This window comes from Nannobrachium achirus, assembly GCF_963921795.1.
Source record: "Nannobrachium achirus genome assembly, chromosome: 16".
NCBI lineage: Eukaryota > Metazoa > Chordata > Actinopteri > Myctophiformes > Myctophidae > Nannobrachium > Nannobrachium achirus.
This window is the reverse complement of record NC_137823.1, coordinates 54,382,809-54,395,861: the sequence shown is the minus strand read 5'-3', so window position 1 is coordinate 54,395,861 and position 13,053 is coordinate 54,382,809. Positions and strand designations below refer to the sequence as shown.

General features: G+C 42.3%; 1 protein-coding gene across 2 annotated transcripts in view; it reads left to right on the top strand.

Moving 5' to 3' along the window:
• The first annotated feature begins 5,847 nt into the window (after positions 1–5,847).
• Positions 5,848–13,053, top strand: part of tab2 (TGF-beta activated kinase 1 (MAP3K7) binding protein 2) — a 118,420-nt gene continuing 111,214 nt past the window's right edge. For both annotated transcript variants that reach the window (XR_013962882.1, XM_080745364.1), the window contains exon 1: positions 5,848–6,286. The gene's annotated coding sequence lies outside the window, so the exon portion shown is untranslated. The remainder of the gene's footprint in view (positions 6,287–13,053) is intronic.

Genomic DNA, 13,053 nt, shown 5'->3' with positions numbered 1-13,053 from the left:
AGGGAGCTGCGTACCCGATTTGTGTTGGTTCGACGAAAATCGACCAAATAGCAGATCTACAGGCTCACAACATGTTGCATATAGGTTTGAAGTACTCTTGTGGCCTAGTTGCTTCTCAGCAAGCACGGTCAGGACCTGGACCAATCAGTGACGTTTCGATTGGGGCCAGATCAAGTCAAACCATGACTAGTCAGATCTGGCCTAGAATATCACCTGATTTCAACCAACATAAATCAGAGAGGGTCCGATCGAGGCCAGATAAATATCATAACTAGTCAGATATGTCCCAGAATATAACCTTACATGCTCATATTTCAACTAACATTACAAACTAGAAATACTGTTCCTACGAAACAGTGTGGGCTCGCTCGGGACTATATTCTGCAGCGTGCTAACTGTCATGTGAAGCTCAACCAATACTCCAGCTAACACCACTCCCAGATTTTCCGCACCTCAATTGCACCTCATTGGCTAAGGGCCCTGCCTTTGTACTGTCGTGGCGGTACTTGATAAATAAATAATGAAGATAACATAGTGTTCTCGCCTTTCAGGCGAGCCCACAATAAGTTTAGGGTTGGGCATAGTTTTACTGAGGTTAAAGGGGAATAACACTCATTTTCAACATTGAACTGTCATTAATATACTTTAGAGTTGTTGTGTACTGCGATCAGTGCTGTCTGTGTGTATGAGGGTGAGTAAGTTGGTACTCAGTCCAGGTGCCAACTTGCACGTTGCACCTTGTTATTTACGTATATCAGGTCGCTCTTGTTGGTGGTGACATCACCAATAACGCTGGTCCCTGGTGAAAGGCGAGACCAGTATGTTATCTTCATTATTGCCAGACCCATGAAATGGGTAGGCCTACATAAGCAAATGTCGGTCTGTCCGGGTTTTCTATATAAAGGGTATATATGATGATGACATGATGATGACATGCCTACAAAAGGCATGATGTCATAAATGATGATGACAGACAGGGGGTCTGGCACAACCAGGTTGACCTGGTCTAGTTTATATATAGTGAGTTCCGTCGCAGACGTTACAAAGGCAGGGCCCTTAGCCAATGAGGTGTGGAAAATCTGGGAGTGGTGTTAGCTGGAGTATTGGTTCACATGGCAGTTAGCACGCTGCAGAATATAGTCAGCGAGCGAGCCCACACTGTTTCATAGGAACAGTATTTCTAGTTCACATTATTTATATAATATCAGTCAAGTTCTCCTCAAATAAATGACCGAGAGTACAAAGGCAGGGCCCTTAGCCAATGAGGATCAGCGTTCTTGGTGACATCACTTTAGCCAATGAGGGAGCAGCGAGCCCACACTGTTTCGTAGGAACAGTATTTCTAGTTTATATATCAGGTTGCACTTGATGGTGACGTCACCAAGAATGCTGGTCCCTGATTGGCTACGGGTGTGAACAAAAACAGGGGTTTTCCCATTGGATGACATAAACACCGACACAGGAAACGACAGAAACCCAGAACCCAGTACTTGCACACTCTGCTGGCTCAAGTAATAATTGCATCCATCTGTCTAGGCCGGCTTGGGATGAAACTTTGCCCAAATATGGTTATTAATGATGTCACAATACTGACGTCATAGACGACTGACCTCATAGACTGGAATGCTATATAAATGGTGGAGCACGTTATAAAAGCACATTATTGCCAGACCCATGAAATGGGTAGGCCTACATAAGCAAATGTCGGTCTGTCCCTTTTCTATATAAAGGGTATATATGATGATGACATGATGATGACATGCCTACAAAAGGCATGATGTCATAAATGATGATGACAGACAGGGGGTCTGGCACAACCAGGTTGACCTGGTCTAGTTTTTCAAAGGAAGAAGCTAAGGATCAGTTCTTATTCGTGGTGTTGCTGCTGTGTCAAATGTTTCTCTGGACGGTGAATCTGAGAGGTATTGCTGGTCCTGCAGTGACTGTGGGGAACAAGCTGTACTCATTTGGACGTTACGATGAAGAACCTCGAGAGGATCACATCAGTGTCTACGTCTTCAACACAGTGTCTTTGAGATGGAGGACGCTGCCCCCAGTGGCAACACGAAGAGGAGAACCTCCCGTTGAAGTTCCCTGCACTTCCCTGCGCTCGACCCACACTGCTGTGCTGGTTGAAGATACCGTCTACATGTGGGGAGGTTGGACTAACAACACAGGTTGCTGCAACGTTCTTTATGCATTTGATGTCGACGCCCACAGATGGTTCAGACCCAGGGTTTCTGGGACTGTTCCAACGGGAAGGGAGTACCATTCAGCCTGTGTGTTGCAGAAGGTTATGTTTATCCATGGAGGATGGACCCAGCTGACTGGAAGGAATAATGACATCTACAAGTTGGACACCACCACAATGGTCTGGTCTTTAATTAACACCAGAGGAACTCCTCCACCTGCTTCATGGTGTCACTCTGCCACTATCATTGGGACAAAGATGTATATATTTGGGGGCTTTGGGAATGAGGGCTACAACGACACCATCAGTGTATTTGACACAGAGACCAACTGCTGGCTGAACCCGACTTCAGCACAGCTTCTCCCAGAGGGACGCACCGGTCATTCAGCCTTTAACTACAATGGAGAGCTGTACATATTTGGTGGCAGTAATTATGATGTTGATGATGATGATGATAACTTAAAAGATATGTGGAAATTCAGTCCAGAGACCTTCTCCTGGAAGGAGGTGAAGCCCAAGCGGGAAGGCACTCTAAGGATGACTGGTGGCAGCTGTTGCATGCTGGGAGATCGTATCTTTGGAAATTGCACTGATGGCCTTTTTATCTTAGACTTGAGTCCTAGTCTGAAGACGTTATGCAAGCTGGCAGTTATTCAGCACGGTCTGGAGCAGTCTGGACTCCCACATGACATCAGGTGGGAACTGGAAACCATGACTCTCGAACTCCAAGACTCAAATAAATATTAACACTAAAAATAGGTGGCACACGCCTTTGAACAGGCAGATTTGAAACAGTACTTATTTTAAACTCTTGTTTGATGTCATTGTGACATCACATCATATCATATAGACATATTAGGAATATGTGGCAAAAATATACGGCAGAACACATTATATATTTCCTCCCAAAGGTGACGTGTTAATTGTCATGTGAAGCTCAACCAATACCCCAGCTAACACCACTCCCAGATTTTCCACACATCAATTACACCTCATTGGCTAAGGGCCAACTGTTTGCGGCAGAAATGCCAACTGTCTGCGGCAGAAATATGCGGCGGAACTCACTCATAAATAATGAGGATAACATAGTGTTCTCGCCTTCGGCGAGCCCACAACAATAACAATAATCTATAGTCCATATGACGTCCTGGTAATGACGTCAAGACATCCCCATTTGGGCTGTGATCTGGCATAGTTCTGAACGTCACCGGAGTCACTGGAGGACGTTATCATAACGTCATCATGACGTCATTTGGCTTGCAGGGTTATTTTGGTTTTGTTTTCATAGACCTGGTTGCTTATTTCTCTCGCAAAATCTGGCAACAGTGATGGGGGGGTTGGCAGTGACAGGGAGTAGGTCTACACATGGGGAAATGGAAACAACCAAAGTGGAGAGAAAATGTATGCAATGCAAAGCAAATGCCTGTAATGAAATTAAACAAAAAATAATCTATTTTCACCCACTTCTTTATAACTGTAACCCTGTGATGTGGCAATAAAGATTCTAGTAGTGCATCTCTAGACCAGGTGTTCCCAAACTTTTTCGTCTCAGGGCACCCCATGAATATTTTTTTTAATCCGAGGCACCCCTACATTATGATTTTCACTCACAGCACTATTTATAGCATATTGTCGTTGTCGGGTGGAAACCTTGTAGGTCCAAAACCGTTCGTTTTGTATTTATCATCTAGAAAATGTACTAAACTAGTGAAAACAGCAGCTCTACAAGCACACAACGCCTCGCATCGCGAGGCATTGTGTGCTAGTAGATCGGCTGTTTTCACTAGTCTTGTATAATGAAGCAGGGCTTTGCTTTACCAAAAGACGTACACAACTTGGAGATACAAGTTTTCTGCCCGACAGTGACAATATTTTAGTGATTATGTTGCGAGGAAAACATTGAGATAATAGCCATTTTGGTTAGAACTGACTGAAAATAACTTTGTACTTCAAGTTTAAAATGACACTAAATATTTTTTCAAGTGTCCAAATTAATACAAATATTATCAAATGATCTCACGGCACCCCTGGACTGCCGTCGCGGCACCCCACGGTGCCCCGTCACCCACTTTGAAAACCCCTGCTCTTCTAGACCCTTCAAAATTAAGTGGGTGGTGTGCTATAAGCCCTATTCCCGGCCCGCCCACTCAGCAAATTTCTCAGCAACTTCCTGGTGCTGACGTCAGTTTAGAAGGGGAAACTATAACAGAAATAGCTGGACTTAAAGCCAACAAATCATTATTTTGAACGGTAAAGTAAATTATAATGCTCTGCGCCTTTTACTATCTTGTGTTCTTGATCATGCTAGCCGTATTTTATACTGTACTATTCGGAAATTGCATTAAATTTGTGATTTCTGTGTTAACTCTATGGGCTTTTAGCAGGGTTTTACCCTTCAAAAACGTGACTTCAGCACCAGGGGGATGCTGAGTGGGCGGGCCGTGAATAGGGCTAATTGGATAAGCTAGGTAAAGTGTATAATGTATTGGGTTCAAATCCAGAAATCCATATCACCTCACCTCTTTACTCAGTCACCTGTTGCCTCACATTTCTCGCTCTTTTCTTTCCTGTCAGTCATCCTCCAGAATATTCAACCTAAAACACATTAATTGATGGAATACTTTATTAGGCAGAAATGTAAACAGCACAAGGTACAGTCAGACATTCGGGGTAAAAGGATAACACAAAAAATATAGGAAAACATATGATTCAGAATTATGTTTGAATAAAGCATCATATTGTTGAATGCAGAAAACAATACTAAACTATGGGCGTGCGACTACGCACACATACACGCACACGCGCGTGCGCATGCATGCATGCACGCGCGCACACACACACACACACACACACACACACACACACACACTGACACACACACACAATAGCTCACTTCAAACTTGGTTTGATTTTCTCGCTCCAGTCCGTTTCATAGTTTCCATTAAGATTGACTGACTTTCCCTACAGAGGTTCTAAAAACCTTTTCATGTCAAGGACCCCCAAATTGACACTTATTAGCCTGTGGACCCCCATTTGAAAAGATATGCCAGTGACCCCCATAAGCGAAGATTTTTACGGCTCTAGCAGTGATTCTCAACCATTTTAATTTGGTTTGACATTCATTAGGCTACAAACCCCCATTTAATGGCATTTCAATTTCTGGTACCCCAATTTATATTGTAAAATCTATGTTAATTTAACTCTGAGAGAGTACAAACTGAGTTACATACCCATAAGGGGGGGTCGGGGATTAAAGTATAATTTGATTTAAATCAAATTATACTTTAATCCCCCGACCTAAGGGTCCATTTGGTTCCACTTGTACACTCTGAATTACATACCCATAAGGGTCCATTAATTTGGTTCCTAGCTGGGGGACCCCCTGGAACTCCCCCCTGGCCTGGACTTTTGCTGTACACAGTAAAATCCTAATTAGGCCTACTGTATGCATCCACTGGGTGTACAAAACAAATGGACCTTTGTTAGGGGTTAAGACAAGTCAAGTTAAATGAACAACGAGGATTTTATCTCTGCAAAAAAAAAGTTCACTTTCTTTGCAAACACACTTCCTCTCTTCACCTTCGTTTGAAAAAAACAAAAAGGGAAAGAAAAGTCTCGCGATAGGCGCTCGCTTATGCCGCCGCCATATTCTGTGACAGTATTTTGATTCGTATCTGAACAGTGGAAGTGAGAAAAGCAGAAAAGAAAAAGGCAGAGGGGGTGGTGGCGACGAGGAGAGTAGCGAGAGGGGGGAGAGAAGAGGAGCTGTCAAAACTTTTTTTCCCCAGAGTTTGCTGCTCGAACGGCGGGGGGTTGCGGTGGTGCAAGTGTCGTCCCCCCCTCCGGCCCCCCTACTACCTAACCTACGTATCCGAGGACGACAGACGGACGGACGGGGAAAGGGAAGGAAAGGGAGGCCCAGGCAGGCTAAGCCCAGGCAGGCCTCGGTCGTTCGAACCTCTCCGTCCTCCTCCTCCTCCGCCTCTTCTCTCAGCACCAGCAACGGCCCCGCGGAGCGGACACTCGGTGGCGGCTGTCTCTGGGTGTTGAGAAGGTGGAGACCCGGGGAGCGGCAGGCAGCACTGGAGAAAGACGGTAAGAAGGCTTTCGCTTCACAAGTTCACACACAGGCCCCGGCGGGGGATAATAATAAGTTCACAAAAGTTTTACCTTTTCCACAAAAGTCCTCCACATCGAACCCCCCGGCTCGGTGGAGGATTTTTATGCGACAAGAAGAAGTCAATCCTGTCCAAGAAGAGAAAACAGTCGGAGGAGGAAAAGGCGAGGAAAAACTTTGTTGTCTGTCGGCTTTTCAGGTGTGGAAAACTATTTGTCTGCAAAGCGAGCTTGAGCCGAGAGAGAGCGAGCAGCTGGGGTGTTTTTTTGCAAAGCGGCTGTTGTGTTTGTTTAGTTTATAAAGCGCTTATAACAAACCAGCCCAAAATACACCCGTTTTAACTTAATAGTTTTGATATGAGTGTGAGTTTTTTCGTTAGCAATGAGTTCTTTATTTTAACATGACGTAGGGCTACATGTTTTGTAGCCCGTGTAGGCTACATTTTCCATTGAGCAGCAGCAAGAGCTCCGCAAACCGTCGTCCCCACAAAGTTTCGACTTCTAAAAAACGTCCCGATTTCACACCGCTCCGACTCTGTACCAAGTGTTTTTATGTTCAAAACGGAGACATTTGTTCATCAAGAAGTTATTTACTTTCCTTCTTTTAATAAGTTGACTGTGGCTACTAGTACTACACAGACACATACACACCACCGTCTGTGATTGCATTGTGCTGGTAACATAATTATAAGTGACGACGTTTCCGATAAAAGTTACCATTTTGGTGCGATTTGTTTGTCTACCAGTCGCCTTGACATCAGTTAATGTGTTTACGCTCGTGTAGTTGAAGCAGTTGTCACAGAACCGTATGAAGCAGTCTATCCACTCCATGGTAATGTAAATAGGCCCCTCTCCTAGGCCTAAACACAGACTAGACAGAGGGAACTTTTTGGGGAGTTGTGCTGCTCTGCAAAAGTACATTAATGAGGCTAGTCTTCTAGTTGAGCCAACGGTCGACTTGATGCATAACTAACTATATAACGTGAGCTTTGTGTATACAAATCCAAGCATATGGTGCATGAATTAGATGTTGTTGTGACAGTTGTGAGTGACGTTTCAGGCAGGAGGGTGCATCTGGTTCATTGCAAAGGTTTCCTAACGTACAATATGACAGCTCCAAGAGCACTTTGTTCTTCATATTCATAATATGTGTATTAGTTCAGCAGCCTTTAACCCAGTGTGACCTAATTTCTACCATGCTGTGTTGTTTGCTGCTCTGTTCTGTTTTCTGTTTATCTATGACAGCAGGATGGACTTGTAGACATTATGCTTTTATTACATTGGTTGGGCCTGTTTTTTAAGGTTGCACATTTTGTTTGTTAGCCAAGGCCAGTGATTGCAACATAGACATACACACACACCGGAACCATGCATGCTGTTGCACTGAACCTGTTACAAGGAACATGCTGAGTGATTTACACACCCTCTGTGAAGTTGGTCGAGCTGCTTATGTATGTTCGTGTTATTTGTTTGTCTTTCACTCGGATCGTCACATATAATTGCTCTTACTAGTGCACAGATGTTGTTAATAATGACAAGTGGGGTGTTGTTCACTATTGGTCATGTTGGTGTTGTTGATTTATTAGTCTTTAGAGATGACAAAACGTGCTTCTTCATAGTAGCATTTCTTCATTCTTAGTGGCGTTGTCTGTTTTATGCCTCCCATGTTACACTTACTTATCAACTTAACACTGGGCTTGAAATTGTTAGCCACAAGCCAAATACTGGTAAACTTTCTTTGTGATTGTCAAATCCATAATATTCTACTTGCTAGTTTGGTAGCTTCGAAATTGAATTTCTCAATGAAATTCTGAACCCAGTCGCCAGTCTCGCCACTTTGGGCCGCATCGACAGATAAATAAACTGTGGACTTGGGCAGAAATCATCCTCTGAACACACGATACAACACTGTGGTATTTATGTCACTGAATCTCGTACGTAACGTATGCTCACGTCTCAGCAGAATATGAATGACAACTTTCTCAGGTGGCTGCTTGCTTCAAGAGGCGTGGGTTCATCAAGGACGCACGACGAGTCCAGAATCACTTCTCTGTTGCCCTCTAAACACCTTCTAACGGCTAAAGTGTGTTGTTGTAGCTGATGGTGGAGGGTGTACTGTGTGTATATCATTCATTAGCAGCTTGTGCCTGTCTTGACTTGCCGTCAACATTGCACTTCCTGACCAATAAGCTGCCACGGCCAACTGTTTATAGGTACAGACCCTAACTGAAACCATGTGTGCTTGTAGCAGGGCAAATATGTCGTTGGGAGGGCTTGCTTGCGAGATTTGCCACTCTTCTCCCACTAGTAGAGTGGGGGTAATGGCTGCACACACAGTCAGTGTGATAACGGTATTAAATGCACTATGTTGGGTTGGGGGAATTCCTGTCTTGGGAATTAATGGGCAGACACATGCATGCTAACAAGATAATGCATCATGGCTTTTAGGGCTTTGCAGAATGTTTAAGCCTACAAATGGATCGGGATATGTTGAGATATAACCCAGGTTGCTCTGATGTGATCCAGCAGAAGGAGGAACAATGAAGGGGTTAGGATTGTTTGTTTCCAGTGTTTGGTTATATACAACAAGCAGGTAGGGCCTGCCTAAAACTCGTGTTTTTGAGCTTTTTGGAAACACGGTAAGCTTGTGGCATGTTCTCATTAAGACCTATGCCAACACTTAAATCCTCTTTTCCTGAAAAACCTGTTTCCAGGTTTATCATTTGCTGTTTGCACAACAAGTTATCACCAATCAGAGAAGTGGGAGGTGGTGTATGTGTGTTTTTTTTTCTTTCTTTTTCACAAGGGGAAGGATAATTATATGAGTGTGTGTTTTACAGAGTACAAGTGCTCATTGTTTTGGATCAACAGCATAGAGTCAATTGAACCTAGGAAACGATATTGGCTTACCGTGCCCCTTTCCCTGTTTGTCAAGTACAGATTTTCTGTAAAAGCACTGCAGAGGAATCGGACTATGAATAGATTTTCCCCACAGCCAGATGTGTAATTAATTGTGGATAGAACTGGCTGTCTGATATGACTTTGGTATTCTCATGATGTTTACGGGCCAAAGAACAATATTCAGCATTTCACGAATCTACTGTCACATTTTCTCTCAACTTCCTCTTATCATGCTACTGTAATTACTTACTTGCAAATGTGCCTATTGCCACCTCATCATGTGTTATGACACAATTACTTTGGCTTCCTCAGAGCAGCAGGTCCATCTCAGTGCAGACGAGAAAAACACATAAGGCTAATAGAAAAGTGAGTTGTGTGTGTGTATTTTACAGTCAAACGCAGTGGTTCCTAAACTTTTCAGCTCGAGACCCAAAAGAGATTTAAATGTTTGCCCGGGACCCAAAACTTCACGCTGCCTTGTGAGCTTGTAGATCGGCTATTTTCAATACTTCTTATTATATATTTTTTATCTATGGATTTTTTTTTTAATTGTTTGTTTTTATATATATTAAATATATATATATATATTCCTAAATGATGGGATTTTTACTTCTAGGGCATTAACGAAAAAGTCGACAAGTCGACGCAGTCGACTTCATTACACAAGTCGACTCCCACCAGAGAAAGTCGAAAGAAAAAAAAAACGTTCTATTGTGAAAATAGCAGATCTACATGCTATTCTCACAATTTATGCCTCTATATATTTGACAATAATTTTTGTTATTTAATTTGTCATTTTAGAGGTATAAAAGTCCTTAAATTGGCACTTTAGAAATGTGCAGATACCCTCCTCTATACACTTAAACGTTATGTTGGTTTGTTTTTTTGTGAGAAAACAATGTCTCACATTACGTTAATCATCTGTGGACCCCCCCCCCCCAAAATATTTGGGGGGTCGTGTGTGATGTGATGACGTCATCAAATGATAAAGTGGACTTCAACTCAACTTTTTACTGAGTCGAGTCGACTTGCAAAAATCACAAGTCGTTAATGCCCTAGTCGTGACCCATGAAAATTTGTCGCATCACATGAATGACATGAAATTCTAGAATATAAAGTTTAGTTTCACAAAAAAATGATTATAAGTCAGTGGAAGGAATAAGGATCCATCACATTTATGCCCATTGCTGCTCAGGAAGAGGGCTTGGTGAGTGTTTTCAAACCCTCCCCCCACCACTGTGTGGATGTCAGGAAGAGACGCTCTTAGTGGAGCCCCCTCCCCCTGTCAGAAGAACTCTCGCCTGACTTTTCGGCTTCAAATGAAATCCTCAGTTACACTGGGTCGGGACCCATTTGTGGACACGTTTTTTATGCTGGGTCCCTTAATTTTTTATTTCCTACATAATTTTGTTTTTGATTATTTCAAAACATTTTCCAAAAATATTCCCCCAAAAAGCAAAGATTTTGATGATTAAAAAAGAAATTCCAATGATTAAATAATAAATTCTATAAATTCGAAAACAAATGTTTAAGAATTAGTGAAAATAGTTGATCTACATGCTCAATGAGCTATTTTCACTAGTCTGGGTCCCGGGCAATTTCTCTTTTGGGTCACGACCTGAAATGTTTGGTAACCACTGCTCCATTACACATGGAGCATCCATTTCAAAGGTTAACCACATGAACTCTAGACTAGTGTTCCTATTCTGGGCATAATAGATGAACTTTTAGCAAAAAAATAGGTGAACAGTTGCTGAAAATAGATGTTTGGAAAAAGCAGGGGACCAAATATAGACAACCTTCCATGAAGTATATAGGGTTCAACTTTGGTTAAATTGAGGGTTTGAGAATGACAATGCTGATGTAGCTGCACCACTTGAGTCTAGTTGTGGTTAGGGATGGGACGATACGTGATATTATCGTTTATCGTGATAAAAAACACTCATGATAATCATATCGCGGAGATTTTATTTATCGTGATATCGTCCTCCGTCATGCACTGGGCTCAATTCACCTATTATTTGCCGAGCTGCATATCCGGTACCACTTAAACCCAAAGGTACTTATAATATATGTACTTGATACAGTCTTTTTTTCACTCTCTATCAAATGAAATGTCTTTGCCAAAAAATAGCCGATCTACAAGCTCACAACGCGTCACGTTGTGAGCTTGTAGATCTGCTATTTTTTGACAAATGCTCCACCCCAGGATAATGGATTTTAATTATTCGTGATAATATCGTAAATCGTGATTTCTTTGGTCACAATAATCGTGGTATGACATTTTCATATCGTCCCATCCCCTAGTTGTGGTGTGGTCTACTACTTCATGCATTTAAATTCCATTGCATTGTGCATGTGTTTCTGCAGCACCTTTTTGAACTGGCTAGTAGTGAGTCCAGTGTGGGTCTGGACTCTGGACCCATTTGTAGGTCACGGAACAATTTTTACGACTCGAGTAGACATCCTATTTTCCTTTCATACATAAAATTATATAATACAGTATATATATATATATATATATATATATTTTTTTTTTTTTTTTTCAAATTATATATATATATATCAAAATATATATTTATGAGAATAAAAATATTAAATAGAATGTTTATACATTTTAAAACAAACACATCTAAGACATTCCATACAAAAAAAGAAAGAAAAGAGATTAAGAAATAGTGAAAAATTGCCGATCTACAAGCTCGCAATGCGGCACAAAGTGACTCGTTGTGTGCAGGTGATCTGCTATTTTCACTATTTTTGGTCCCGGGCAAACGTCTAATTTCTCTTTTGGGTCTCGAGCTGGAACCACTGGGGTAGTCCCTACCCAAGAGACTCACTACTACATTGCTGTAAGGGCCATATTACAATTTAAAGTGATTCACAATTGCAACAACCATTTTGTATTAAAAACTAAGCTTGTGGCTTACCAAAATAAACTGAATGCTACTGTACTGGAAGCTATATGATCATCTGGTGCAGATGAAAGGTGCTTGATAGCCAAATTGATCATTTATTTACAGCATTTAAATATGCCAATTAAACTAACCAGTATAATGGTGCGTCATTCGATTTCAAAACCATTTACCTGTATTTAATTTTTGCTCTGACTGACAAATATCACAACATTTGCAGAATTTGCACAGACATTGTCCTTTCCATTTGCTTCAACTAGATAACAATAACCTCTCAGTAAGGGTAAAGGGACAACTCTTGAGATAAATAATTAATTCACACATTAGGGACGTGAACCCCTTTGGGGTTTTAACCTTTCAAGATGGGACCCCTTTTGGCGTTGTTGCTAAACAGTATATAGCATCATTTTGTTTTTTGTAATTTTTTAATCAATATTTAGTTTTTCAGAAAACTTAGGTCAGGATTTAGAAGGCCTCAGTCCTAAATTGGTTAAAGGGGAGGCTGGGGAGCACACACTGGACGTGGGTGGCTGTGCAGCGTCGCCTCGCGGTATCGACGCACGTGAAGTGCCGCGCGGTAACCCCAACTGGATGTGGCGTGCTGCCATACAGCACATCCATTTCCCCCGGTGGGGAGAACCATGGGAGAACATTGTTCACCGGGTGGCAACGCTGGAAAAATAGAACAGCGGCGTATCGGCAGGCGCCGGTGTGGGTTAGTTAAATGAAAATAATGGGGCTGTACGTTTTGACACGCCGCATCCTCGCCGCCTCCGCGTCCGGTGTGTTCCCCTTAAGATACCCTCATACTTGTACGCCTCTTCTGTCACTAGGCAAAGGCAAATCACTCTAGCATTTGCTTTCGAGCCAGTGTTGCCAGACGTACGATAATTATCGTATTTGTACGATAATTTGACCCTCTGTACGATG